General features: G+C 43.8%; 1 long non-coding RNA gene across 1 annotated transcript; it reads right to left on the reverse strand.

The window, feature by feature from the left end:
* Positions 1 to 3655: 3655 nt before the first annotated feature.
* LOC136842572 (uncharacterized) lies at positions 3656 to 25727 on the reverse strand. Its single transcript, XR_010854268.1, has 2 exons — positions 25556 to 25727; positions 3656 to 7721 (listed from the first exon to the last, which is right to left on the reverse strand). It is a non-coding gene; the product is annotated as an uncharacterized lncRNA (long non-coding RNA).
* Between the last annotated feature and the right edge of the window lie 1415 nt (positions 25728 to 27142).

Consider the following 27142-nt stretch of genomic DNA (forward strand, 5'->3'; position numbering starts at 1 on the left):
CCCCCCCCGCAACTACTACGAAAGCTCCCACATCAGACTGGCTAGCATCAGTTAAACCTTTAATTTATAGGGATTGGCAAAATGATTGGACAAATATACCCCCTCAAAACAAACTAAGACATTTAGAACAAAGTTAAAAAGTGGCATTCTTCTACCCAAAAACAAAGAATTAATAAAGTAATTTTAACAAGACTCAGAGTAGGACATTCCAGACACACATGATCATCTGATGTCAACTCCACACACAAATCCAATAACTTGTGAAAGATGTAACATCCCAATAACAATAAAACATATCTTGATTTACTGTCCCAGATGGCAGCATGAAAGAAATACTTATTTACAAAATAAATCAATAAAAGATATTCTAGCTGAAGGTAATAACTTTTCAATTAATAATATCATTCTCTTTTTAAACAAAATTAAATTAATAAATAAAATATAATTTCCCCCATTTTTTCCTTGATTTTTTATTAAATTTGATTTTTTTTTTAATGTATTCTTCCCCTTTTTCCCCAGCCTGAAAAGAACCCTAAAAGGGTTCAGAGGTCTGGTTAAACAAATCATTTATGAATAAAAAAACCTTCTGAGTTCCTCTCTCAAAAGAAGTGAGACAGGACTTAGCATGGTGGCTGAATGACACGAATCTGACCATAGGACTGCCCCTTCACACTCCCCCTCTGGAGTTCCTTCTGTTCTCAGATGCCTTGAACAAGGGTTGGGGAGCACACTTGGAAGACCTCCTGACCTCAGGTGTGTGGGATCAACAGGACAAGGAACTTCACATTAATGTCCTGGAGCTAAAGGATGCTTTCTTAACCCTTCAGAAGTTCCAGGAGAGGGTGACAGGGCACTCCATGGTTCTAATGTCTGACAATACCACGGTGGTTGCAAATGTCAACAAATGGGGGACTAGTCTCCCTTCAACCTTATGAATTGACAGTACAACTAAACCAGTGGGTGGTGACTCACTCAGTGGACCTTTCAGCCAGATTCATTCCAAGCAAAGAGGAATGTAGTGGCAGACAAGCCGAGTCATTACGGTCAAGTGTTGGGGACGGAGTGGTCATTACACCTGGAGGTAGCGGAAAGCTTGTCCACCTGTGGGGAAGACCAGTGATAGACCTTTTCGCGACTAGATACAGGCAGTCCCTGTTTACCAGTGGCATCAGTTACTGTATTGGTGTTTTAGTTTTATGACGCCTGGCCAATGATGTTGTTAACCAGAATTTTGGTGCCAGTAAGTGATTTTTGGTGGCAGAAAGTGGTTTATGTGTGTTGGTAAGCAGTTTATTGGCATCAGTAAGCAGTTCATTGGCACTGATAACTGGTTAATGGTGCCGGTAAGCGGTTTATCGGCGCTTACAGCTTTGTAAACACCATTTATTACCATAATTCTTGTGATGTGCTGGTTAACAACGATTCTTGGCTATCAGTGCTTGGCCACAAACGTAATCCCTGCCGTTAACCAGGGACTGCCTGTACAACAAGGTGATGGAGGTGTTTTGTTCGGTTGTTCTGGATCCTTGGGCCGCAGTAGAAGGCGATCTGTAACACCTTTGGGACAATCTGAGTAATGACTCAGAATGACCTTGATGGCTCCCTTGTGGTCACACGCTGAGTAGTTTCCCTATCTTCTGGCTCTGCTGACCAAAGCACTGAAAGATATCCCGCCACAGCACAATGTCCTTTGCCAACTGCACACTGAGAGGTTTCACCAGTCGGAAGGGTCCCTATCTCTTCACGGTTGGAGACTATCTGGTATCTCCTGCGAGCGAGAGGCTTTTCTTGTAGAGTAGCAACAGAGATGTCTGGCTATCTCAGGATATCATCTTGTGATATGTACCAAGGGAAATGGGCCATCTACTGTGATTGGTGTCGTCAACAAGGTTTCTTTCCGGTTGGAACTTCTTTTCAACAAGTAGCAGACTTCCTCGTTTTCCACTGGTGGAAGAAATTACTTTCTGTATCGACCATTAAGGGTTACAGGGCTGCTTTGGGGCTAGTTCTACGTGTGGAAGGGGTAGACCTTTCTTCATCATGGGAAATCCCCATGCTCCTCAAGAGTTTCGAGTAGTCTTGTCCCCCGAGAGAGCTAAAACCTTCTAACTGGGATTTGACACTGGTCCTTAGCAGCCTCACTCGTTCAACATATGAACCCTTACGAGGTTCATCAGACAGAAATTTGACTCTTAAGACCGTCTTCTTGCTGGTCTTAGCCCCATCAAAGAGAGTAGGAGAATTCCATGGCCTCTCTTTTAATGTTAAACACTCAAAGAGTTGGGGGTTGGTAGCCTTTGAATTTGCCCCAGAATTTGTAGCCAAGACTCAAAATCCCTCAGTGCCCGAAGGCAGGTTCAAGTTTTTTTTTTATCCCCTCCCTGACAGGCTTTGTTGGTAATGATCCAGAGGAATTACTTCTGCGTCCTGTTAGGGTTCTGCAAAGCTATTCAAAAAGGACTCAACACCTCAGGCCCGAGTGTTGAAGACTTTTTGTTAGCACAGGCTGGAACAAGAAAGAATTGTCCAAGAATACCATCTCCTTTTGGCTATGTGAAGTAATTGGGCATGCATACAGTACCCCTTCAATTGCAGATGCCAATACAGTGCATGCAAGAGCCCATGATGTTAGGGGCTTTGGCCCTTCCGTTGCTTTCAAAAAGAACCTGTCGGTTCATAAGGCACTGAAGGCTGGTACAATGGTTCGTCAAATGACCTTCACCACCTCCTACCTTCAGGATGTGGCCCATAGATCCTTGAACACTTTTTCCTTGGGTCCAGTGGCGTCTGCCCAGCAAGTTGTGTAGCTCATCCAGTGCCCGTAGCAGGACAGGTTGTATCTTATCTAAGATGTTGGTTATGAAAGTGAGAGTGAATGGGGTGACTGGCCTTCTTCCTTTCCCTTTCTTCTTCTCCTCTCCCGGTGGGCATGGGAGAGATGTAAGCCATCATTTGCTGGAACTGGCTAGATACAGGTGAGTGAGCAGCCATTCTATTTTCTATTATGATTGTTCCTATATAGTACAATACGAATTCTAGAAATAGAAGCTAGTCCTACCCGCTCTCTTATAAGGGGAGAGAGGAATTGACAATAGAACAAGGTTGTATCTACCTAGTTCTGTTGTCTCAGTCAATCACAGGTTCTTTTCCTGCTTCCCAGACACATTGTAGACTGGTGTTCCCATTGTGTTAAAGCCCAGATGTCTTGCTGTTGAGTAATCTTTCACTTAACAGATCAGAGCCATACGACTCCTTCCTATGCTCTAACAATCGACCAGGAAGTGAGCCAAGGTGAGCTGAACCTCCAGTCAGTTCTGAAGCTTACTTTATCCTCCCACCAAAAGTAAGTCTTCATTATGTAAAGACTGTCAGGTTTGTATCGTATATGAACAAATGACAAACTTTTAATCAATTTTACTTTTCATAACTTACAAACCTCATGCCACCCCTCATACGATTACCTGGGCTGGAAGACAACTGGTCCGTCACGTTGCACAAAAAGGGGAAGAGAGGTCAGACTCCGCCTACTCTCTCCCGACTGGCTATCATTCAGGTGCCACCAAACCTCCCGTTTTTAACTGGATCCACCTAGTGCTTAGAGATTTTCTCCTACGTAAAGACCTTAGGTTTGTAAGGTATGAAAAATACAAATTGATTAAAAATGTGTCATTTTTATTCAATCCACATTATAAAAACAAAGAACCAATAGCCTCACAGAAATTTGTATTGAATTTTCTTAGTAATATGCCAGAACACTTCTCTTAACATCAAGAACAATGGTGCATTCACTATCTAGAATATCTTCTGACTTAGTCAAATCCCAGACATCCCATTAGAGAAGGCACAATATTCTTTAAGCATCTCTTATGTACATAACAATCATGTTAGATGTCAACACTGAGGAGCAACAGAGTAGAAAGTACTCTGACACAATCATTAGGTAACAGAATATGAAAATGCAAAAGTTGTATAAAATGGTTTCACATGGGTAGTTCAGAAGACCTAATGTCACAACAGGAAGCAAACATTCAATAACAAGCTGTAATCATTCCTTGCTATTGTCATCTTCATGGTTTCTGTTTAAAATCACCCATTCAAAGCCACAAAACCTGCAGTTCACAAAGTTACACTAAATATAGCAAATAACCAATAAAAAAAATTCCCAAAGTTCTAGGAAAACATCACAACAACAAAAATCCAGGAAAAGAAAACAGTTAATGGAAAATGACAAAGGCAAAACACACAACAATATTGTATGCCTCCTTGCAAAGTTTACTTCACATTAATGTCCCACAATTCTGTCCTAGCATACACACCTTGCATTCAAATAGCTTTCTGCAACACCAAATCATCCTCAGGTGAAGGTCCTCTTTGAGTTATTAGACTTAAAAATCCCCCTCAATGTGGGACCACCTTGACGTGGTGAAGGGGCTCTTGAACCCCAGGAATTTGTTCCCGGGTTTGAGTCCAAGAGTCCCATATACCATTATATATTTGTCTGGATTAATTTTTGTGGAATTTTCCACCTTAGCTAAAATTTATTGGATCAGATAAATAGGAAAAGATATCAGCTGGGAATGAGTTTATATCCGAAGCTAAATAGTGAGAATTGTGGAAGGACCATCAACTGCCTGATAATGTTTGGACCTGAGAGTTATCACATTGATAGCTCAAAGGCAGAACTATTCTTTAGGGTTGGAGCATGGTTTCCAGGGGGGTCTGGTTCTGGGGATAGGACTCTTGGCATTCTATCCGGTTTGTCCATAACATGATTAGGGTGGGGATGATTGTATTTAAATAATATTGTCAGTCCTAGCAAGCAGGTTTGGCTTACACTTGGGCCACTCTAATCATGTTGTGCCATCCCCTGTGGGGTAGGGTAGGGAGCGAACGTTTGGGAGTCAGTTCTCACTTGTGCCATTGTTGGAAGAGTAAACTCTGCGAAAGGCTGATATCTTTTTAAGGTTTTCAGGTTTATTTATTTATTTTTATTTTTTTTATATACTGTACCTCAATCTTTATGCTTAGCAGTTTTAAAGATTTAAGTACCTCTGGGCCCTTTGATGGTAGTGACTCGGCACAGTTGACAACCACTGGAACCTCCCCTGACAACCTCTCTCTGGAAACATCAGAAAAAAATACTAATGTAATTACACTGGAGCCCTTTGCTCCAATAAAAAGCAAACCAAAAAAAAAGCCAATATCTTGACCCAACCTTGACTCACTTCAACTCCCTCTTTGGAAGTGGAAGTTGGTCAAGATTCCTGACTTTAGAAACTGAGAAGAAAATATCTGCATTGAAATTAGGAAACTTCCTGTTGAATCGACATTCAATGACTGAAATGTCATTCAGACCAATAAAAGATCAGATGTGGTTGATAGAAACCACAACAAAAAATCAATGAGAAAATTACTTGACTATAAAAAATATTGATAATGTAAAAGTACATATAAAAAAAACATGACAATATGAACAGTGTACAAGGTACCATAGTACTCCCTGATAATGATGAAGAATCAATAGTAAAGAATATATTGCTGGATTCCCTTAAAAAAAAAAAGGTACAATAGTGTACAAGATTGCGAAATATACAACATAGCCAATAGATGGAATAATGGAAAAACACTGAGAATAGCAAAGATAAAATTTGAAGACCATGAATTACTGTTAAAAATTAAAATCTTGGGCCAAACAGAGAACTGAGACCATATCTTCCAAAACTACTACAGTGCCAAAACTGTAGTATGTATGGACATACAAGGAAAAATTGCTGTAATACATCTATACCTCACAATATGGAGGTGTGGTGAACCAAAATGCGTGAACTGTGGACAAAATCACCATGCAAGATCTAAGGGGCATACATATTATACAGTATATACAATACAGAATTAAAATTACTTCAGGAAAGGACAGGAATGCCTATAAAAGAGACAAAGTTAGAATTAAAAGTTAGAGGAATGGATGATCCCGCTAGGAAACGAACATTTTCTACTGTAATAAGATCAAACAATGAAACAAAAATGGAAATAGACAGGAGTAACAAAACCCAGATAGATCAGTCTCAAAGAAAAATAACCACTACGCAAGAAGAAATAATATAGCAAAGAACCAAGAAATGTATACAAATATTTGCTCAAATTCATATCAGATATTAAGAGAAATGGAAACACTAGAAGATAATACAAACACCACAGAAATATTAGAAGATAGTAATGATGAATTAGCAGCTAAAGAAAAAAAAAAAAAAAGAGACACCTTTGGAGAGAAATCCACCCAAGACCAACAAAAAACCAACTATTATTAGATGCATCCATTAAAATAAAGGCGGGAAACCTGAAGAAAGGACATAAACCAAAAAGTGATAAGAATATACCTTTGTCTCCTAAAGCAATAATAAAACCAAGGGAAACAGATACCCAGAACATCAGAGAAATAGCAGAGGAACAAACCACTGACAAGAATGATTAGGCGCAACAAGAGCAAACGAAAAAACAACATATGAAAACAGGTGTGGATGTAATAAATGTTTTACTGAACTCTGTTTTTGTTTCACGCATAACAAAGGACAGTTGAACAAATACTATATGAAATTTTATAAGATACGGGGATAAAGAAACTACTAGTTTAGACACTCACGAAAAGGGCTGTATGTGCACTGGACACCTAATATCTTATAAAGAAAAACAAATAAATATTGTAAATAAAATTTTAGAAAAAATGCAAACTGATGATCAACAAAAAGAAAATAACACTTGAACACACTAACGTTATATTTTCAATAATTATATTAAGCAATGGAACGTAAATGGTCTACGGACCAGATCACATTTGGGAGAAATACGATTACTAAGGGAATACGAACCAATGATATTATGTTTACAACATGTCAACAAAACAATATCAATAATAGGTAAATATACCTTAGTATCTACATCTAGAGAAGAAGAAGGAAATTTAGGTACTGCTATATATGTACACTCGGCAAGAAAAGTGAAGATACAGTTTTCTTTAGATTTCGTTCATCGAATTTTTATTTTTTTCTTACAGAAAACACATAATCTCGGTAAATTTACTCTAGAATATGAAAATACAATGCAAATTATATCATATATGTTAAATCTGCAAAACAAAAACGTTCAGATACTTAAAAACACCAAGCATGTCCGAAGTAATCAGAATTTCTCAGATGACTTCGTTCAGAGATATCTAAAAGATAGTGTGTGAATATCTTGGTGTAGTACTCTTTATCAGAACGGCAATATTTACTCGTTTTCCGTTATGGACAGGATTATTATTGCATCATCATACGAGGTAGTGATAATTTCTTTAATTTTCACACATTCATATTTGTATTTCACGGTGTTAAAAGTCAGCTGTAATTAATGGCAGTAAATGTTGCGACAGCTACGGTAAGTTGACCAAATCTATTTAAATCTGCAAGAGCGTTCTCTATGATGTGTGGAGCACTTCAGCGGGAAAACACAAGTAACTGGATGTTTCTTGACGTTGCCCGTTCTCTCTGCGTTGCCATAGTTTCTCTCACTCTCTCTCTCTCTCTCTCTCCATCACTAAAACATACTATACAAATATAGTATCGCCAGTGGCGGCTCGTGACTGTTATTGATGGGAGGGCTGTTAATTGTGAAAAATTGAGTTCTTTCAATGAAGAAACCGTCTTTGCTTCTTGTGCCATTTTGCAAAATAATGCTAGGCCTACCTGTGAAAAGAAGAATAAATACTATTTTATACGATGTTTCTGTGATCTTACAACATCTATGATAATTAAAATTGAGCACAAGCCATCACTGATCAATAGTATTTTAAAATCATCCCTGGCAAATTGCTAAACACTATCAAAAATAAGAGCGATGCAAAAACATACATACCATCACACCAACGTCTGAGACAAGACTGGTGGGAGGCAGTCCACACTCTGCACACCACCCGGGAAGCCTCCCCCCCTTCTCCCCGCTCTCCACACCCATTCACAACAACCGTCACACCAACGTCTGAGACAAGACTGCATGGGAGGCAGTCCACTCTCCATACTGCCCAGGAAGCTTCCCCCATTCTCCCCGGCGTATCATTAAATAGTAAATAATTTACGTACTTCCTCATTGTTTTGCAGTAATTTTTTCATATAAATATATGAGAATAGGTGTTTTCATGTTAATGATAGTCAAACATCAATAAATTAACTTTATTTTCGTGAATCCTAAGAAATCCACTGGGGCTGCAGTCTCACAGTCCTTACTGACGAAAGCCCTGAGTATCGCTCAATCTCTAAAAAAAAAAAAAAATAATGAAATGAGTAGGGACATATAGGCCTAGGCTTACACAACAGCAACTCTCTCTCTCTCTCTCCATCGCAATTAAAACATACTATACAAATATAGTATCGCTCAATCTCTAAAAAAAAATAATGAAATGAGTAGCTCTACATATAGGCCTAGGCTTACACAACAGCAACTCTCTCTCTCTCTCTCCATCGCTAAAACATACTATACAAATATAGTATCGCTCAATCTCTAAAAAAAAAAAAAAAAATAATGAAATGAGTAGCTCTACATATAGGCCTAGTTTATAACACAACAGCTCTCTCTCTCTCTCTCTCTCTCTCTCTCTCATCGTAACATTGCATTATTTCCTTTATTGTTCCCCACGTTTGCTCAAATTTAACTCTTGATTTCACTATGGAAGATCGCGTTTCCGATTATGCAAGCATTCCGTTCATTGTGGTGTCATAAATTCATTTGTATAAGGTTAATTGGTAGGTTACGTCGAAAAATGTTTATTTTGCTCAGAACTGTCGCTGCAAATTACAACTTGAACGAATACTGTAAAGCTTACTACTGCATTTAAGTATCAATGATGTCAGAATCGTAGAATATGATTGAAAGTTATAGGAGGTCAAGCAAAAACCAACACACTAAGACAGAAGCTCCTCCCTTTCTAAAGTTGCCAGATGTCGCATTATTGAGCAATATACTGTATGTCTAAGATTTTAAAAACTGTATCTTCACTTTCCTTGCCGAGTGTACATAACAAAGTATGTTATGACAGAGTACCTGTAAACGTTACTGACTTGAATATATCAAGTATTAAAATACGACTAAAAACGATAATTACATAATTTATAATTTCTGGACTCAACCTGTGTCACCCAGTGAAATAGTCCATTAGCACTGATTTCTAGGTATAAATATTGCTAAATATACCAGAGAAAAAGCTAACCATAATGCCAGGGTTACGACCCCTGGATCGAACCGGGGGTGAGTGGTTGCCACTACCACAGATCTTCGTCCTACAGATTTCTCCAATCTCAAAACCACGAAAAGGGAGGAGCCGTTCCAAAACCTCATCCCCCATACCTAGCCAACCACCACCCCGGCCGCCATCTACATTCCAATTTAGCACGCCTTCCTAGATACACCGTGTTTTTCCTTGATGTTGTTTTTTGTTTTTTCTGCATTTTCATCATGTCATCCCATCAGGAGTTTCCACCATCTAAGTTGAGTACCATTTCCTTTTGGTTTTTTATTACAGAGGCATGATTTTTGACTGTTTGTATATTGTTTACCAGGTAAATAGTTCCACGCGCTTGGGGCGTGGGCTGTGTCTGCCTCTGCCATGCTTGGCCCTAAGTCTTCAAGCATTTTATTAGCAGAATGTTTCTGCTAGTTTTTATCCAGGCTCCATTCCGTTTGGAGCCTTATTTGGAGAATTTACCATTTCACTGGTAGGAGGTTAGGATCATTAAGCCCGTATCATGACTGATCTAGGCTAGGGATGGAGGTACCCCCCCTCCCCTTTTTTCTGATCATAGTTTTCTCCCTTTTCTCTGGTTTCCTTCCTCCACCAGCGAGTTGGTGCCTTCTCGATGGTGGTATTATTATTTTCATGATCATAACTGATGTGTACAAGGATGGATGAGGAGGAGGGGAACAAGGACAACTCGAAACTGACCATAGATGCCGAAGGATTCAGAGTCCACCTACGACATCTGAGGAGTCGAGGTACTGATCCCCTTCACCTTTTCTTCCATCTTCTGCGACAAGGCCAGAGCAAGATGAGAGATAGTCCTACGAGGGCACATCTCTATCCAATGACTCTCGTAAGGGCGCGTGCAGCATGGGACAGGAACCCTAAACAAGAGTCACATGACACCCAGGGAACAGTTCCCTGGGACATCAAGACCGAAGAAGCTTCTCATCCGTAGCTAAATCTTGACTGAGGAGAAGGCTACCTCAGATGGAAGACTAGGTTGCAAGGGCCTACATTCTACACAAATGAAAGGGAAAGAAGCAACCCTCGGCAGAGAAGACGAGGAAGTCCAGACTTGAAGACCGACTCTGACCAGAGAAGGAGTTCCGCAACGACACCCACCAGGGAAGATGGCTCCAGTCCCTGGGAGTGTTGCAAAGGACTTCAAGAGATATCCAGCTATAGCTGCTGCCGCTCGGCGAGAAAGCCTATGCTTGCAAGGGAAGCTGGAAGGTCTCCCAGTCCCAAACACACCAGGATGTACTGCCCGAAGAACCGCTTCTTGTGTAGTTGCTACAGGAGGCTGGGTCAAGCAGAACTCTTCTCGATGCCTCAGCTATCAGGTCAAGCGAGAGGCAAAGTCTTCCATCATTTGTCTGTAACTTGGGGTGAGCAATGCTTGAGAACCCCTGGCGAAACAGACAAAAACAGAGGAAAAAACGATTCCCTCTTGTTTGTCGACAAATGCCACTACAGTACTGTGGTTTGTTGTTCAACGAGCCACTGAGTGTCGCAAAACTCATCCTGAAATCTCGGAAGGCCAGAAGGCTGCCTTGAGCCCAGGATGGTAATGAGAAGGTACTAACTGTCTCGGTCCCACACCTTCAAGACAAAGTCTTACAGGTGTGTGCCTATTCCTCAATCGGTGAATCTGTAAGTAGACACACCATGTGAGGGGAATATGCAAGCATATTCGAAGGTTCCTTCAATAAAGCATTAGTCTAACTTCTTCCTCATACTTTGAAGAGGAAAGAAGGACAGAGGAATGGAAGCAGACTTCCATTCTCCGCCATGGGGAAGCTTCTGCAAGATAACAGGATACCGAAACAATTAGCTCTAGCCGGGTTGGCATTCCTGAATCGGGAGCACGGGAGAGGAAGCGGGATGAAAAGAATTGCCGAGACCTAAAGGATATAGATACTTCTCCTGAAGGAATCCATTCCCAGGTTTCGGCAATGTTGTTGCCAGCTCCAGAGACTTGATAAGTATCATTTCATCCAGGAATCTGCAGTAGGAGAACTTCTTCCTGGTCGATAATTTTCTCTCTTCCCTCCTCCCTTATGGGAAAGAGGGTGGAAAGAGATGCAGTTATGTGCACTTTCCTAGAAGGGCAGGAGAGTCTATGTTCCGCAATCTTCTATCGAAGCCTGGGATTTCTTAGGAGTTGAGGGGGGGCTGACTTGAACTCGAGGTCAAGTCGAGATGACTAAGACCCAAAGGTCTTGGCCACTGTCCAAAGGTCAAGTCAGTGCCCTGGTACAAACCTTGATTACTGAGGTATCTGGCAAATCTCTGCAAGAAAAAGGCAGAACCAAGTAAGGTTTGTTCCTAAGGGTCGAGCCAACTCGGGACTTATGAAACCGGAGATCCGAATTTGGACAAAGTCCTTCTTCTTAGCACCTGAATTGTCCACAGAACTGCAGTTGGCCAGACCCTTCGAGGAAAGAAGAATTCGTATTCTGTTAAGGCAGGGAAGAAGCTTGGTGCCTTGACCTGAATAAACTCCTTCTCCGAAGGAAAGAGTTCATCTGGTCGAGAACGCTCTCAGAAGCAAGGACTGCGGCAGCCCTTGACACTCTTGGCCCCTTGGGAACTGCAAGGGTTGTGAGTGATGAAGATTATTCATTGGGGGAGTCACGGTCCTGTCCCGGGGATCCTCGTGCTGACGAATCGGCGCGAAGTTCTCCAAAAAACAAGGGCGATCACAACTTGAAAGACCCTCGCTGCTTCCGAAGCGTGACACTCCTGTGCCTCTGCCCTTGGAGGGAGCCTTGACAGATCCCATGGAACCCTCCTCAGCTAACTGGTTGTACTACTAGACAATCAGGGGACCGACACCCAAAGCACACCAGGAAGCCAAACTCTGAAGAGCTCTCTCTGTCCGTCTCGCGCCTCTCGGAACAACCGAGAGGAAAAGAGAACAGGCGAGGAGAAAGAGTACCCCTACCTGTCCTGCCAGTAAAACCAGCAGGAGAGGCGGACCTTGAGCAATAATCAACCGAAGGAGATTACTGCTACACGAGGGAAGAAGAGCGCTTGTGCCGCGGTAAAGCGCTTTCCTGGGAAGAGCAAAAAAGTTCACTCGAACAGAGCCGAGAACCCGATTCGGAAAAAACCGAGTGGGGCCGAGCTGAGCCGATCACACAAGATCCAGACTGGGAGGTATGCGGTGGACGGGAGGCAGGCGGGGCGAGCCGAGCTGAGCTTAACCAGTCTCGCAAGCATGACCAAGGGCAGGGCGGGGCAAGCAAGCCGAGCCAGTCTCATAAGCGCGACAAGGGGCCGAGCCGATCGCGCGAACACAATCGGAACTGGACAGGGCGGAACTCGTCTGCCGTGAACTATTGCTAGTTTCCCGAACTCTAAACTCCGAGGCTGAGGCCCCTCGAGAAGAAGGTTCAAAGGGGAATTCTGTGTCTGCTATCCTGCATGCTCGAACCCTAAAGTTCGAGACACAAGAATGAGACCTGGCCAAGCAACCGAAGCAGCTGGCGGGCAGTATCGAGACACCTGGCGTTTCAGCACCCAGACACCTGGCGTCTCGGTACTTTCTCTCGCCCTGTGCCTCTTGTCAGGAGTCATGATTCATAGAATTCGAGCTACCCACCAGACTCCCAAAAATCGGGAGTGGCTACTTTCAATTTCCTAAGAGATCGAAAGAGCCAGGCACAAAACCAGTCTTAGATGCAGACTTCCAAGACTGGCAAATAGGCCGTGGCTTCTTGAGGCAAAAAGCGCTCTATTAAAGCCCATTAACGCCAGCCCCACAGGAGAATCGACACTCGGTTCCCGCCTGGGGGCGGGAAAAGCCAACGAGAGAAGCTTGTCTCCCAGAAGAGAGTCAGTCCCTTAGAAGTCCCGCCGCACTCCCGAAGGGAATCTCTTCTCTGCTTCTTCTGGTGTTCAAACCGCAAGGATCGAGACACCAGGCTGGGAACCTGACCGTGCACTGGCAAGCACTCGGAGTGCTTGTGGTGCTGGCGGGAAGGGCTGAGACACCTGGGCGCCTTGGCCCTTTCTCTCGCACTGCTCCCAAACTGGGCAGAGGAAATATTCTCCAGACCAGATCGGGATACTCGATATTCCATAGTATCTTGAGCACTCGGGGCAGCTCGCGAACGAGCGCCTGAAGCAGCCCCCCCCCGCGTCTTAGAGGCGGAACCGGAACCTCTAGGACTGGTAGAGGCGGAACCGGAACCTCTAGGACTGGGAAGGGATCGCAGACCGAGGTCCGTGTGGCTGCGACTCCCAAAACACAAAACCCAGGGCTATGAGAATCGGTTTCCTAACCCGAAGGTTGGGAAGAGCCAACGAGAGACCCACTGCCTCCTCAGAAGGAGGCAGTCCCTAGACGTCCAAGGGCATCAAGGGGAAGAAGCAGCCTTCCTCTCCGTCGGCCAATGGAGGTCTGTTCGATTCCCGGGACTCCCTTGGAATTCGGGAGAGGAAGGGAAGACGCAGCAGAAGACGAAATTGAAGATAAGATGAAGAAGACGGCGGCTACTTCCACAAGGTGGCTTCCTTCACCTCCACTTCGACATCTTCTACAGGATGGTGGACACGAAACATGGTAACCTCCAGGGCAGCCCAGGACACGACCACAAGGAGAAGCCGCAGGCATGATCAGGACAGCTGATGCAGGAGCTACGGCAGCGGTTCGGAAGGCAGAAGCTACTGCAACGGCCAGGAACATCACTTTCCACAGGGTGACTTCGTTCACCTTCACACCGACATCATCTACAGGATCGCGGACATCGTAACCTCTGGGGCAGCTGGCAGGAACACAACGGAAGCAGCCCTGGGCACAACTGCCAGGAGGCGTGGCAGGCATGATCAGGACAGCTGATGCAGGAGCTACGGCAGCAGTTCAGAAGGCAGGAGCTACTGCAACAGCCAGGAACGTCACTTCCACAAGGCGACTTCCTTCACCTTTACGCCGACATCTTCTACAAGATGGCGGACATTGTAACCTCCAGGGCAGCTGGCAGGAACATAATGGAAGCCGCCCCGGGCACGACCACTAGGAGAAGCAGCAGGCATGATCAGGACAGCCGATGCAGGAGCTACGGAAGCGATTCGGAAGGCAGGAACTACTGCAACGGTCAGGAACATCACATGAAAGTCACCAGCAGTGACAGGAACAATCAGGACAGCTGCGGCAGGAGACCAGGAAGAGCTGCCCAGAGACTGTTGTTGAGTTAACAGGAGTGTAATACAGGGAACAGCAGGAACAGATGGACCACAGATATGCTAGAGGCATTGCCACATCATACATGAAGGCCAGCAATGACAGCGATTGATCCACATTGGTGGGAACAGAGTCGGAACGATCCCGAAGCAACACTAATGAACATGGGACTCCTTCATGCGAGATATCCCCTGAGATATCCAGCCAACTACTGCTGTCTGCGATGCTCACTGTCAACCTGAAAGAAAAAGCAAAGATGATTAAGAGGGAAACTCCTCTCGCTACGAAGGGAATTGCCCTACACAGCAACAAGAGGTATCCAAGAAGAGGTCCCCCAACGCCCTCCCCCGCCTCGCAGCGAAGAGAGAGATCTCTACTGAAGGAGAGAAAGGAAGAACCTACAGGGAGAGAAAAGGATGGAGGGGAGGCCACCAGGGGCGCCGTGGAAGTGTAACTTACAGATGACGCACACAACCTCCCACCCGCCCCGCCACTCTTTAAGCGCAGGCGGTGAAAACAACACTCAGCACATGTAGGAAGGAAGTAGTCATGCCCTTGTACACGGAGGGCCGAAGCCCAAGAAAGGGAGTGAACTCTTAAGTTCCGATCAATATAGGGGAGCGAAGATATTATGTCCCAATCTAATGTTGGTAATTCTAAGCCGGCTGTCCGCGGTGAGCTAGACTATGGCATTTGACGTTTTCCTACGTTATTTTACTTGCTTTACAAGAATTTTAAGTAATATTTTGTCGGCCGGCTGTACCTAAACTGTAATTGACCTTTGAAGACTACACGACTTGAATTACAGTACCTAACGCGGGTTAGGTCTAAGTCGGCATTTCCGCAGCGAGCCCACCACCCCCCTCCATAGCTAATAGGGCAAAATTGTAACCAGTAAACACCCCTACGGCACATTAGGTTGGTATTTTTAGGGGTGTTTACTAGTTAATTTTGCTGTAATAGCTATGGAGGGAGGTGGGGGGCTCGCCACAGAATGCCAGCTTAGATCTACCCTGTCGGTAGTGTACTCTTCGAAGGTCAATTACAGTTTAATTACAGCCAGCCGCCAAAATATTACGTTAAATTCTTGTAAAGCAAGTAAAATAACACAGGAAAACGTCAATTGCCATAGTCTAACTCACAGCGGACAGCCGGCTTAGAATTACCCTAATATTTCTGATTGTACAGGGAATGCCTTCAGTATCTAAATAAAGGGCTACTGGAGAGAAGCATTACCACTCAGTTACGCTCTTAAATACGCCCTTGGCCGTCAACCCGACGCAGTGCAGGGGAACAACGGCTATGCAAGGTTATCAGAAATCGTGGGTTTGTAATAATAAATATAAAAAATGTAATATATACACAAAAATACGGAAAGATCCCACCGGGATAATAAGAGCTTAACGACAGTCAGGCAGGGAGATCCAAAACCACGTCTGTAATGCATGACGGCCAAAAGCAAACTGAAATGTTTACAACTTTACATCCGGCAGGCGGGTATTCCCGCCTACCTGGCGGTAGTTACTGCCTAACCACCTTCCTCGAGTTTAGCGGCTGTTTCCAGCCTACGCTGAAAGTATTCCTAATGTAAAGGGCCGAGGGTTGTATATCGTGTCGGAACAATCAGCAGTACTTGTCTCCCTACGCATTATTTTGTACCTCTCTCACAACAGCAGGAAAAATTTTTTTAAATTTAAAACATGCTTTTATTAAAATGCACTAAAAAGTAAAAAATAATTTTTCTGGTGTATCAAAAAAATAATATTTTAATGATAAAATAAAGTTTGTTCATACTTACCTGGCAGATATATATACAGCTGTATTTCTCCGAAATCCGACAGAATTTCAAAACTCGCGGCACACGCAGTGTGGCCAGGTGGTTAGTACTCATTCCCGCCGCTGGGTGGCGGGAATCAGGAACCATTCCCATTTTCTATTCAGATTTTCTAGTGCCACTGTCTCCTGAGGGGAGGTGGGTGGGCACTATAATTATATATATCTGCCAGGTAAGTATGAACAAACTTTATTTTATCATTAAAATATCATTTTGTTCATGAAACTTACCTGTCAGATATATATACAGCTGAATCCCACCATTGGAGGTGGGTAGAGACAGAATAGGATTTAGGAAACAAATAAATGTAGGCGATTGACGCCTTGGTTCCTTACCTGTTAGCATAGCTGACTTCGAGGTTACTGTCACCCAAGCCTGCTTCTGCTTTACTAGATTCTCCAGCAAGGTAGGGACCTATAAAGCTGGTGAGATCTAGATGACCTGTCCACGGGGGCGTGACCACAATGGGACTAGATCATATGACCATACAGAGAGGGAAAAGGAGCAACAACCAACCACCTGACCGAGCCTATCTAAGCCAATGAACCTAACATAGGCTAAAGATTGGGACGTCCCACATCGGTGGCCACCCAACAACCGAAAATACAAAAGCCAAGATTAAAAAATACCACCTAACCCCTAAAGGATAGGATGAGTATTGCCCTCTTCTCCCAACATTGTGTCTCTGGAAACGTATGGTCCCAGCGAAGAACAGTCTTCAAAAGTTGACTTCACATCTCGTAAGTAATGCGAAGCGAACACTGAATTACTCTCCAGAAGGTGGTACCCAGAAGATCGTTAAAGACATGTTCTTCTGGAAAGCCACCGAAGTCGCGATGGCTCTCACTTCATGAGCTTTCACTTTCAAGAAGCCTCATGTCACCGTCTTGGCAGGAAGAATGAGCCTCTTTGATAGTACTTCTTAAAAAGAATGACAGAGCATTCTTGGACATTGGGAAGTCAGGTCTTCTAACCGAACACCACAGATTGTCCGATGGGCCTCGGCTTTCTTTGGTCTTGGCTAAGTAGAATTTGAGAGCCCTGACAGGGCACAAGACTCTTTCTGATTCTTGTCCAGAATCTCCGTCAAACCTTTGATTTCAAAAGTCTTGGGCCAAGGGTTTGAAGGATTTTCATTTTTGGCAAGAAATAAAGGACTTAGGAGCAAACGGCATTAGGACCCCTAAAGCCAATATGTTTGCTAATAGCCTGAACTTCACTAACCCTCTTAGCTGTCGCCAGAGAAGTTAGGAAAACCGCCTTTCTAGTCACGTTCTTGAGAGAAGCAGAAGACATAGGTTCAAAAGGACTTGACATAAGAAATTTCAGGACCACATCCAGGTTCCAAGGAGGAGTCATGGGTTAGGAACCTTAACAGTTTCAAAGGATCTCAAGAGATCGTGAAGATCCTTGTTGTCGGCTAAGTCTAGGCCCCTGTGTCGGAAGACTGCCGACAGCATACTTCTATAGCCTTTAATAGTAGAGACTGCCAGTTTTTCTTTCTCCTGAGATGCAGAAGGAAGTCTGCTATTTGAGGCACAGAGGTCGTGGTCGAGGAAATCCCGCTGCTCTTGCACCATCTCCTAAAATTGGCCCACTTGATTGATAGACTGAATTAGAAGAGGGTCTTCTGGCACTGGCGATAGCCTTTGCCACTGCTCTCGAAAAACCTCTTGCTCTTGCCAACTTTGAGATAGTCTGAATGCAGTTAGACTCAGAGCGGGAGGTTTTTGTGGAATCTTTGAAATGGGGCTGCCTGAGAAGATCCACTCTCAGGGGAGTGTCTTGGAAAGTCCACAAGGAAGGTCATGACCTCTGTGAACCAATCCGCTGCTGGCCAAAAGGGGGCTATTAAAGTCATCCTTGTTCCTTCCGACGCTGAAATTTTCTGATCACTTCTCCCAGGATCTTGAAGGGAGGGAAAGCGTAAAGATCTAGGCCCTTCCAGTCCCAGAGGAGGGCATCTACTGCTAAGGCTCCTGGATCTAAGACAGGAGAGCAGTAAAGGAAGTCCTCTTTGTTCTGGACGTGGCAAAGAGGTCCACTAGGGGACGTCCCCATAACCTCCACAGATCCAGACACACCTCCTCGTGAAGGGTCCATTCCGTCGGCAGCAGTTGATGCTGCCGACTGAGAAGGTCTGCTCGGATATTCTCCACGCCCGCGATGAACCTCGTGAGAATGTGATCCCCGAGCATGAGTCCAAAGCAGGATCTCCTTTGCCAGGTTGAACAGGGAACGGGAGCGAGTACCCCCCTGCTTCTTGAGGTAAGCTAAGGCTGTGGTGTTGTCGGAATTCACCTGAACAACCCGGCTGACACTCGATCCTCGAAGAATTGAAGGGCTAGATGGATAGCCCTAATTCTTTGAGATTGATGTGCCAGGACACCTGTTCCCCTCTCCAGGTGCCTGACACTTCTTCCCCTCCTAGTGTTCCTCCCCATCCCTCCCTGGACGCGCCGGAAAACAACACTAGGTCGGGGCTCTGAAGGCGAGAGAAACCCTCCTGCCAGTAACAAGGGGTCGAGCCACCACCTCAGGTGAGTCTTGACAGACGGAAAGATCTTCAAGGTCTCTTCCAGGTCCTCCTTGTTCATCCAGTTCTCCGCCAAGGAAAAACTGGAGCGGCCTGAGATGAAGTCTTCCCAGGAAACAAACTTCTCCAGCGAGGAAATGGTCCCCAGCAAACTCATCCATTCCCTCACCGAGCATGTTTCCTTCCCCAGGAGGACGAAACTTTTCCAAGCAATGTTGTTGACGTTCTTGGGATGGAAAAGCTCGAAAAGCCACTGAATCCATCTGAATCCCCAGATAGACGATGGACTGAGTCGGGATCAGATGGGACTTCTCTTTGTTGACTAGAAGTCCCAGGGACTTCGTCAACTCCAATGTGAAATTTCAGGTCCTCCAGACACTGAGCTTGGGAAGAAGCTCGAATGAGCCAATCGTCTAGGTAAATAAACAGCGGATCCCGCCAGGTGAAGCCACCTCGCCACATTTCTCATGATCACTGTGAATATCATGGGAGCTGTGCTGAGACCAAAGCAAAGAGCTCGGAATTGGAAGACTCTTCCCCAGCACAAACCTCAGGTACTGTCTTGACTGAGGATGAATGGGAACATGGAAAGTACGCGTCTTGTAAGTCCAGAGAGACCATCCAATCTCCTGGTCTTAGAGCTCCGAGAACAGACTGGACGTTTCCATCTTGAACTTCTCTTTGACAATGAAGCGGTTCAGTCTGCTTACATCAGGACAGGTCTCCAACCTCCCGACTGTTTCGGGACTAAGAACAGTCTGTTGTAGAACCCCGGAGAGGCTAGATCCTGAACTGGCTCCACAGCTCTTTTTATGAGCATCTGCTCCAAAAGATCTAAAAGGATCTGTTGTTTTTCCCAATGGTAGGAGGGCGACAGATCCTTGGGTGACGTACAAAGGGGTGGAAAATCGAGAAAGGGGATCTTGTAGCCTTTCTCTAGAACTTAGACGGACCAGAGTCCGCCCCTTTCGCTCTCCAGGCTCCCGCAAATGAAAGTAGCCTGGCTCCCACAGGTGTCTGGAGGTGTTGAAGATCACTTTCTGCCCCTGGGTTTCGATGGGGCTGCTCCTCTGGAAAAACCTCTCCCCTCGTGGAGTCGATTTAGAGGAAGAAGCTCCTCCACGAAAGGGCTGTTTCTTCTTGGAGGACAGAACTGACGACGACGAAGAAGGGACTGAAGGACGTCTAGAAGAATGGGCCAGAAGATCCTGCGTGGCCTTCTCCTTAAGACTAGAAGCGAGGTCCTTGATTAAAGGCTGGGGAAGAGATGGTTGGACAAAGGGCAAACAATAATTCAGCCCTTTGTGAAGGAGAAACTGACTTGGAGGTGAAATTGCAGTACAAGGCCCTCTTCTTCAAAAGACCTGTACAAAATGGGAAGCCAGTTCCTCTGAGCCATCCCTGACTGCCTTATCCATGCAATTCAAAACACTGGATAGCTCCCCAGGCTGATCGAGTCGGGGCTTCTAAGCTTGAGGTCCAAAGCACCCAAGCACCAGTCAAGAAGTTAAAAACTTCCATAGATCGGAAGAGTCCCTTCAGATGATGGTCGGTCTCGGACATCGTCCAAGAAACCTTAGCAGTCGACAGTAGGGACCTCCTGGAAGCGTCGACAAGGCTGGCGAAATCTCCTTGAGACGAAGAAGGAACTCGAGAACCGACGTCCTCACCTGTCTCATACCACAAACCAGCCTTGCCTGCAAAGCTTAGAAGGAGGAAGGGCAAAAGAAGTCTTGCCATGGGTCTTCCGTTCCTCCATTCAGGCGTTAACCTTCTTGAAGGCCTTCTTCGTAGCCAGTGAAGAAGTCATCTTCACAAACCCCGGCGTTCTCCTCGCTTTGGAAGAGGCAAGCTGCGAAGGAGGAGAGAGAGGAGCCGAGGGTTTAAACTTATCACTGAATAAGTCCTTAAGACCGGTTAACACCTGGTAGTCGGAAGACGAGGAAGCAGAAGGTTGATCAAATCCCGCAGGCTCTGAATCGCCAGAGACTTCTCCTTCATGAATGGGCGAACCACGAGAATCACAAAAAGCTTTCGGGGAACGAAGGCCTTGAGGTCCGATACGGAAGAGGGATCTACTTTTCCCTGCAGGATCAGAATGCTCTGGAGCGTCCCGACGAGCGACTAAAGAGGCGTCCTGGCGAGCGTCCTGAAGAGCATCCGATCGGGAGCCCAACCTAGCGTCATGCTGAGCGTCCTGCCGAGCGTCCTGCGCGGCAGCGAGAGAAGCGTCCTGACGAGCAGCTAATGAAGAGTCCTGGATAGCTGCTTGCGAGGCGTCGTGATGATGACGAGAATCACGAAAGGGAACTCGTGAGCTGTGAGGACGACAGGGCGAAGAAGCAGGAGACGGTGTCGAAGAAAAAGGAGCAGGAGAAGGGGACTTCCTGGACTTCTTAATGGGAAGCCTCAAGTCCTTGCGACGACGCGGTTCTGATTCCTTCTCGGCAAGAAGAGAGGCCAACTGACGCTGCATATCTCGTAAGATACTCTTGGAAGGAGAGGTCTCATATCCAGGAGAGGAGAACAATCCGGGAAGAAGAGGGGCGAGGGGACGCCTTCTTCTTCCTTACAGGAGCAAGAACAGCTCTCTCCTTAGAGTGACTGGGGCGCTCGCAAACGTCCTTCTCTGACGACGTTCTGGTCCTCTTCTGTGGCAGGAAAGCTTCAAAATCCCGCACAGACGGAGAAAACTGACGTGAAGTGTCTTCTCTAAAGCTCCTCTTCAGCGGGCGAGAGTCCTTACGAGAATTCCACCCCCTACGAGGGGAGGACGCCTCGGAGGACGAAAAGCAGTCCTTAAGGATACGAGCCGAAGCACGATCCTTGGCAGCCTGGGAAGTGACAACAGGACCTGCCGAAGGGACGTCAGATCGGTGGGAAGCCCCCGTAACCCTCTTACGGCTTTCGACATGCCTTCTTCTCCCTGAGTCCTGGGAGTCTGACAGAGGTCCAGGCCTAGAAGCATTATGGGGCCGATCTGACGCCCCCTCCACGACACTAGGGGGAACACTACACTGCACAGCACTTTGTAGCAAAGACACTTTGTTTTCTAGAGCACGGATGGTGTTCATGATCTCCGTCAGGGCCAAACCCCCCGCAGACACAACCTCAGGGCCCGAAGGCAAAACCACAGGGACAGGAACAACAATGTCTACATTGGGGTTATCAGGTGAAGAAATAGAACCCTGACTCTTACACACACTCCTGGAGGAAGACCTCCTGATCCTGTCACGCTCTAACTTACGAACATAGGAATCATACAATTTCCAGCTCGCATCAGACAAAGGCTCACACTCTTTGCAGCGATCATTGATCAAACATACATGCCCCTACACCTCATGCAAACTGAGTGAGGGTCTACCGAAGCCTTCGGTAGCCTCACCTTGCACTCACTCACACAACATACTGAAAGCTAGCAGAACTAGTACCAGACATCATTCAAGAGCAGTCAAAAGCAAAATCATAAACAGTCCACAAAAAGCGTATGCCAATCCACAAGCCAAAGTCAAAAAACCAAAAGTCAATAGAATACTCAAGTGGAAAACTATGCAAGTTAACGAAATCCAGAGGCGGAGGTACTGTTAACAGTACCGGCGACAGAGAAAATCTGAATAGAAAATGGGAATGGTTCCCGATTCCCGCCACCCAGCGGTGGGAATGAGTACTAACCACCTGGCCACACTGCGTGTGCCGCGAGTTTTGAAATTCTGTCGGATTTCGGAGAAATACAGCTGTATATATATCTGACAGGTAAGTTTCATGAACAAAATTATTTTTTACTTTTAGTGCATTTTAACAAAAGCACACCTTACATTTTTTTTTAATTTTATATTTTTTAGTTTTGACAGAAATTGTAACCAATTTATGATTGTAACTAAAAAAAGTTAAACATGGCATCCTGTTGATCCAAAGAAGGCTGGCAAAATCTGTAGAGTTGTTAACTTATTCTACTGTGTCAAAGGGTATGAAAAAACCGGTTTCATACAAATCTTGAGATACTGGGAGAGGTCACTGCTGACCTAATGATCATGTAAGGTTGTATTGTTTACTGGGATTGAGCAACCATGCAAAATTTCAAGTCCATCAGACGAAGGGAACAGGTCGAAAATTGAGTTACAAGTTTTGACCTAAATAGACAGATTAAATAAAAGCATGTAAAAACGGATAGCCCTGTTTCATGTCCACTACAGTTGCAGTTACATTCTCGGTGTTGGGTGGTCTTGTCAGTATGAGCAAGATGAATCATTGTTAATCATCTTGCTATTATACAAGAAGCTTTCGTTTTTTCATGAAGGTGACTCAGAATGTTCTTGCTTCTGAAGAGAAACAAACTGGTCTACTTAATAATGGATTCTTTTTACCTTTATTTTCTATATACAGACACAACATTTGTTATTGTAAACTAGGAAACCTTTTCTACAGGCTGGTGTAATGAAAACGAAATAATTTATGTAGCCTAGACTAGTTTTGACTACATTCCGAGGCTGTTGTAGCCAATCTTGTAGTCATGGTATTGTCAGTCCTGATTCAAAATAACAGAACATGGAGAGTAGGTCTGTATCTATCTATCTATATATATATATATATATATATATATATATATATATATATATATATATATATATATATATATATATATATATATATATATATATATATATATATATATATATATATATATATATATATATATATATATATATATATGTGTGTGCCAATGCATATTTTGGGCAGAATTTTTTTCTTTCATGAATTTTGTTGTAGGCAATCGTCTTTGTGGCTTGGCATCTTTGATACTGGCTTCTTCATATTTTCTCACTTCTGCTTTCAATCTTTCCTCAAAGTTCTGGTTAAGGACACAAACTCTGGATAAGGGCACACATTTTGTCCTTATCCAGAATTCTGGAATAAGATTGAAAGCAGAAGGGAAAAATATGAAGTCAGTATCAAAGATGTCAATGCCACACAATGATCATCCTACAAGACAATATATATATATATATATATATAAATATATATATTTATATATATATATATATATATATATATATATATATATATATATATATATATATATATATATATATATATATATATATATAACAAAATAACTCTGCATTATTCAAGCAGGCTAATGACCATCACTAGTGGGTAAGCTTAGTTACAGGGATGAGCATATGTTATGCTTAGCCTTGGTTAAATTTGACTGCACCTAAGTTATGTTAGTAAGCAAACTAAAAGAAGCCACTCATATATTTCTGGGCTGGTTTCTTGTACCTTATGTCCGAAAAAAGTGCTACTTTGTGGATCGTAATAAACTGGGAATATCTTAAGATTAGTTCATCTATCAAACAAAACGCTTAGTGTGCCTAAGCGATACTCTCCAAATGCCCCTCCCAACCCCTTTATATCAGCGATGCTTTTTCATGCTTTATTGACCATTGTTACATCCTTGTAGGGGGCCAATTCTGGTCATATAGCCACTCTTGTTGGCTCAAAAATTAGAAAATTCAATTAAATTTTTAGCTGCCTTAACTGAGAATTGATGCTTTCCTCTAGGAATTTTCCAAGGAGCGAACACCACGTGGTATTAACAGGTGCAAACATAAGTTAGGTTTGTCTGATAAGGTAACATAAGTTAGGCCTCTGCAAGTATAGCCTACTACCAGGTGTATATAGCCTAAGAATTCTGTAGCCAGAAAAAGGGATTTAGTTATGTGTTGTGAGCAGCAAGGTAAAGCACAATATAAAGAAAGACTGGATCAGCCTAGATTGAATTTTTGTAGAAATTCATATAAACTAAACTTAACACAGAACTCCCAATGTAGCCTATGTCACAGAATTCCCAGTGTAGCCCATGTTAAAGGGTAAAAGTTCGTTCCGGTCGGAACTCCAATTCCACATGACAAACATTTTTTCGACTGTTTTCAATTGTCCCATTCAACATTTCGGTAGATCTAAGTAATAGATACACCGCGGGTATTTAGTGAGAAATGGCAGTTTCTTATGGCATTTTGGTTGCTTATTTACAATTTAACGTTATTTTTTGGGGGTCAGCTGTAATTAACCTCAGAAGTCCATCCAACAAGGGGTTTCCATACGTGATCTTCACAAGAGAGAGCACGGCTACGTCTGTTTGGAACGGTTCATATCCCATCCAGCAAGTGCAATAACTTGTTAACGTATGGGTAACCCCGCCCCCGGGCCAGTACTAAACACGGCAAAGGGACATTCCATTTGGCCGATAACAAACAAATGCACCGCCAGTGTCAGAAGCCCTAAAATTATAGAAAACACCAGTTTCCGAGGTATTGCACTTGCCGGACGGAAATCCCTTGCTGGATGGACTTCAGGGATTAATTATACTGTAGGTTAATTACAGCCGACCCCCAAAAATAATGTTAAATTGTAAATAAGCAACCAAAATACTATGAGAAACAGCAATTTCTCGCTAAATACCCGCGGTGTATTTATTACTTAGAAATACCACGAATTAACTCTGGCAGAAAACAGGAATGGAATAATTGAAAACGCCAAGAAAACATCGAAAAATATGTTTGCCATGCACAGGTCAAAGTAGGCTAACACGTAGGCTTACGTAACTTGCAGAACATCCAATAGCCGGTAAAATTTTATAAGTTGCCAATGAAAAATAACACCACCTAACCTACGGGTGCTGACTGGTTAAAATTTTGCCGTGTTAGGTATGGATTGCGGCCGTCTTACCTTGTAACTCGTAATTTCATGAGCTCTTTTCAAAACTGTAAGTTACAATTTCATATCGTGTGCATTACTTTTTGAGAACCACTCACATATAATAAAACTAACTTCCATGTTAGAAAATGGATTCTTTCAAGATAGGTTCCCTTAAAGTTACTAACAGTATAGCCACAAAGCTTTCGTGTTTTTGATTTTGGGAGAGAAACACTACTATTACAGCACCACCTTTTCTTACCTGATCTTAAGTACAGAACTTGGAAGTTCCAGTGTTGCCAGATGGGCTAGTCTAAAAATCCCCAAAACTCATGATAAAAAATCCCCATTTCCACAAATATATTTTCTTTTGAATCTGTAGGCCGTACTAATATAGAAATTACTCACTATGCTTAATATAAGTGCATGCAAACTAACTGCAATAATATAAAGGTTTACTCACCTTCAACAACACAGGTAAGAAGCTCAGTGGGAACAACAGACAAGTTTGAGGTGAAAGTTGGACTCCACCAAGGTTCTGCCATGAGTCCCTATATTTTTGATATGGTAATGGATGTGATAGTGTCTGGAGTGAAAGATCAGGTGCCTTGGAGTGTACTCTTTGCAGATGACATAGTGCTAGTGACTACCAGTAAGGAAGAAGCAGACAGGAAATTGGAGTCGTGGAGAAGTGCATTGGAGGACAGAGGCCTAAGGATAAGCAGAGCAAAAACTGAATATATGTGGATGAGTGGAGGAGACCAAGAGGGAAGCATCAACTTAGAGCAGGCAGTAGTAAAAAGAGCTACATCCTTTAAGTACCTTGGGTCGTGTGTCACTGATTGTGGAGGGATGGAGGAGGAAGTGAACCACAGAATACAATCAGCTTGGTGCAATTGGAGAAAACATCAGGTGTGTTATGTGACAAAAGATTTAATGTAAAGATGAAGGGAAAAATGTACAAGAGCATTGTCAGACCTGCGTTGATGTATAGTTGTGAAACATGGCCCATGAAGAAAGCACAAAAGAGAAAGATGGAAGTGGCAGAAATGAGAATGCTACGTTGGATGTGCGGAGTCACAAGAAGAGACAGGATAAGGAATGACTTCATAAGAGGGACGGTGAAAGTTACAGAAATATCAAAGAAGCTGCAACAGAGACGATTACAATGGTTTGGACATGTTATGAGAAGAGAGGAGGATTCTGTATGTAAAAGAACCATGAATATGGAAGTGCCTGGAACAAGGAGGAGAGGTAGACCAAGAATGAGATGGAGAGACAGTTAACAGGGACATGCAGGAGAAGAACGTGAGTGAGGTAATGGTGCATGATCGCAGAAGATGGAGAAGACTAATAACAAACAGCGACACCATATAAAGATGGGAAAAGCTGAAGATAAAGAAGACTCACCTTCTTCATAGATGGAATTTATTTTTCTTCTTCATAGATGGAATTTATTTTTTCTGAGGAATCCAAAGGCCATCCAGAAAGGCTTTTATTTAAATGCTATATCATTATTAATGGTTTCAATTTACTTTTCATACTACTATATACTGGGGTATATTATAAAATAATGATGAAAATGGCAACAGTATTGTTCATAGTGAAAACCAATGATTT

Source organism: Macrobrachium rosenbergii, chromosome 10 (genome assembly GCF_040412425.1).
Source record: "Macrobrachium rosenbergii isolate ZJJX-2024 chromosome 10, ASM4041242v1, whole genome shotgun sequence".
Lineage (NCBI taxonomy): Eukaryota > Metazoa > Arthropoda > Malacostraca > Decapoda > Palaemonidae > Macrobrachium > Macrobrachium rosenbergii.